This window comes from Poecile atricapillus, chromosome 12 (genome assembly GCF_030490865.1).
Source record: "Poecile atricapillus isolate bPoeAtr1 chromosome 12, bPoeAtr1.hap1, whole genome shotgun sequence".
NCBI classification, from domain to species: domain Eukaryota; kingdom Metazoa; phylum Chordata; class Aves; order Passeriformes; family Paridae; genus Poecile; species Poecile atricapillus.
Window position 1 is genome coordinate 14,867,181 of NC_081260.1, and position 3,845 is coordinate 14,871,025.

Below are 3,845 nucleotides of genomic sequence, written 5' to 3' on the forward strand. Positions count from 1 at the left end.
CTCAAAGGAAAATGGGATTCCAGGTTGTGCTCTGGTGGATTTGCCAAGGATTGAATCCAAGAGCAATGTCCCCTTCTTCCAGCCCCAGGAACAGCTTGGCCAGGAGCAGGACATGGGGTGAGCCTGTGCTGGCCCAGGGGACAACAGGGTGACACCAAACCACGTTTGTGTCCCCAGAACCAGCACGAGGCCAAGAGAAACCCAGAGTCTGTTCTGAGTTCTGCACTGCTCCTCATCCGGAGCTTCCCGTGCTTTAGGGGAAATGGTTTCCCTATCCCAGGCGTGTCTTGGCATCTCCAGTGCTTTCTTGATCCAGAAAGAGGGCAAAAGATCTGTAGAATATTAAATTTTGAACAAATAAAGCGGCAATGCCAAAAATGTTGCATTTTCATGTCAGGCTGGAAGGCGGCAGGAGTGTAAATTTTGGTCTGACAAAAAAAGCAGCAGTGATTAAAATGTTGTGACCATTGACAAATTTTCTAGAGAACTGGTTGAGAAATCCAGCGAAACTCATTCTTTCCAGTGGAAAGCCTTCACATTTCCCTGGATCTGCATTTTCAAAGAAGAGTAGATTTTTATCAAAAATTTCCACCGAGCTGTTTCACTAACCCAGGTGGAAATTACCTTCCCTCAACTCACTTCAATTACAGCAGTTTTTATTTTCCCCTTTTTCTTCTTTTTTTTTTTCTTTTTTTTCCCCTTTTTTTCATGGTGCAGAGCTTCATCTGCTGCAGGAGCTGAAGGATATCCCTGGAAGTGCCCGGCAGATCCCTCTCCTCAGGCCACCCCAGCCGGGCAGAAAGAGGCGAGGAGAGCCTTTCTCCTCCTCTGTGTTCAGACAGAGCCTAAATTAACCTAAATCTCCCCAGTGTGATAAGATAACGAGTCCTTTCACCCAGCTGAAGATAAATCCCCTTCCAGAGGGCTGCTGGAGGTACCATTTCTTTTACTTTCCCTGATATTGCTGCAGTGCCCATTCTCAAATCCTTTTGATCTCATCGAGGCACGAGGCACATCCTTCGTGCCGTGTTCTGGCTGCCTGGGATGTGCTCCTGGTGAATGTGGCGCTTTCTCTGTGGCTTTGGGATGGGACAAGAGGCTGGTGGCACCTCCAGGACACCGCCCTGTGTCTCTCCCATCCTTAGGGCTGCTTCCCATTATCCCTTCCTGCCACAGCTCCGTGACTGGCACAGCTCCCCTGGCAGCTCTTCCCAGCCCGGGCGTGTCGTTCATGCCACTTTTGCTCCTCTGCAGGGGCCGTGGCCGGGCTGGGATCTCCGTCCCGAGGTGCCTCGGGGTGTGGTGGATGTGGAACATGTCACCCCAGGTCCCCGCTGCCTTGCAGAGCCCTCTGCAGCGTCACCTCCCCGGCTGGGGGGGACAGATGCTGCCACATGTTCTGCAGCTGGATCCGCCCTGCCAGCTGTGCCAGCTGTGCCAGCTGTGCCTGGGCTGCCTGCACGAGGACAGGGGCACAGGGGGAAGCATCACCCCGTGTCGTGTCCTCACCGCTGATGCGGATCCGCTGTCCCTGCTCCCAGATTTGGGATGCTGTGGGGATGGGTGACACTGGGAGGTGGCTCTGCAGGATCAGGTCCCTGCCACCCCCACTCGGTGCTCTCTGGGAAGAGGAAGAGGATGGTTTCCCTGAGCTCCGTGGCAGGAAGGGCTCCTGTCACCTGGGGTGACCATCCTGCTGTCCCCAGCCTCCAGAGGGGACGGGATGCTCCCAGTGTCCACCAGCAGCAGGAATCTCATCCCCAGCCCCTGGGCTGTGCCAGGAGCTGGAACACCAGTGCCACACGACCACGTGCCACCAGCCCCTGTGTCACTGTCACCACACTGGCACAGCCCCAAAGGGATGTGGCTCCTCGCAGAGCCGGTCAGTAGGTGAGAGTGGGGTGGGGAACTGGGGCCTGAGGGGACACTTTGGTGGCAAGGAAGCCCCAGGAATGTCCCTGGATCTGCCCCTCCTGAGCCTGGGAGTCAGAGGCCATTGGGAGCTGGGCCAGTGCATGGGGACCCCGTGTGCTCACACGGGTCACAAACCACTCACAGGTGTTTGCTTTGGCCCCTGTCCGAGTCCCAGGAGTGAGGGACACCAACCTTTGGCCCTCCAGGACAACTCTTTGCTGTTCCTCCACTAAAGCTTCATCCCAGGAGCTCTGACCCAGCCCCAGCTCTGCCCCTTTAGCCCCTCCTGGAGCTGTCCTCTCCCTGTGTCCCCAGGGTGGCTGACACCAGGCAGGGGGGACGGACTTTTCCCGATGTTCTCCCGGCTCCTTTGGTCTCTCCGCTGCCAGTGAAGCCCCAGCTGGGGAAGGGAAGCCTCTCCTGGGCTGGGAATCCCCTCCTGCCTTGCTCCTTCCCTCAGGGCCAGCCCAGCTTGGAAGGGGAAGGAAGGGGTATTTTTAGCACTCACCCTCCAGTTGTTCCAAGGATTGAGCTAAAAAGAGGAATTGACGTTCAAAGGAGGGCTGGCTTTGCTTTAAAAGGAAAGGTTTGTGTTTTTCCTGCTACTCAGTTATTGCAAGACTTTCCTGTGAAGAGGAGCTGGTAAAAATACCTCTGGTGGGAGGTGGTAGCCTGTGACATCGGTGCACAGTTCCCTGTGCTGGCCCTGCTTCCCTTGCCCAGTTCCCAGGGTGAATTCCCATCCCAAAGGAAGGAATGGGGTGGGACTCAGCCCCCTGTCCTGGTGCTGGTCACAGCTCCCATCACCTTTGAAGGGAATTCCCTCCTGCCAGCCCATCCTGGAGCAGTTCCTCTGCATTCCTGCTCTCCAGCACCTTTTCCTGACTCTTAGGAGCCCCCTGGGAACTCAGGTGCCTTCCCAGCTGCCATCCAACCCCAGCTTTGTCCTGGCAGCCCCCTGGAGATCCTCCAGGTCCCAAAACAAGACACCATCCACACCCTGAGGAGGAGTTTAGCTGGAAGCCACAAGGGACAGAATCCAAGCTTTGGTGTTTAGGGAATAGATTTGGGTTATCCCTGTGCTCCTCCTTTTCTCTCTGCCCTTTAACCAATCTCCTGGTAACTGCTTGGGATTCAGGAGTGACTTGGGACCCTTCCTCCCCCTTTGCATCCTGAGGGAATCGTTTGGGAAGGACGACTCGAGCCGTGTGTCCTGGTTTTATTGTGTGTGATCCCAAATCAAAGGAAGGTCACGAGGGGACAAAGCTCAACCATCCAGGCACATCCTGTCAAGGTGAGAGGTCACAGGGGGTGACAAGCAACCCCCAGCTTGGTTCTGTCAAGGAAAAGCACCTTCCAGAGAGAGGGGAAGTGGCACAGCCAGAGAGAAAGTGAAAGCCTAAAAAGTGGGTTTCAACCTGTGCCCCTTTCCAAAAACCTGGCGTCAGCAGGGCTTGTGTCAAATGTCACTTCCCAGCGTGGGAAATTCCCGGCCTACCTGGTTCCTCACGGGCTCCCAGCAGCACTTTTGGTTTTGTACTCGGGAGAGATCCCGAGAAATGCATCTTGTGACCAGCCCTGGTGCCCTGCCACGGCACCTTGGGCAGCCCCTGCTGGCACTTCGGGGCTGGTGCCTGTGCCAGCTCAGGGATGTGCTCTCCTCTGGGTCAAGGAAAATGTGCTTTTTCAATATTTTTGTAAAGAAAACAAGGAAAAAAAAAAGAGAAATTATGATCCTGTGCTGACCCTAAAGGAGGGGGCAGCCGGGGAGGGGCTCTGTTCCCAGGGGACAAGGGACAGGACAGGAGGACACGGCCTCCAGCTATGCCAGGGGAGATTTAATTGGTTATTAGGGAACATTTCTCATGGAAAGGGCTGCCCGGGGCAGCGGTGGAGTCACATCCCTGCAGGGATTTAAAATCCACCTGAAT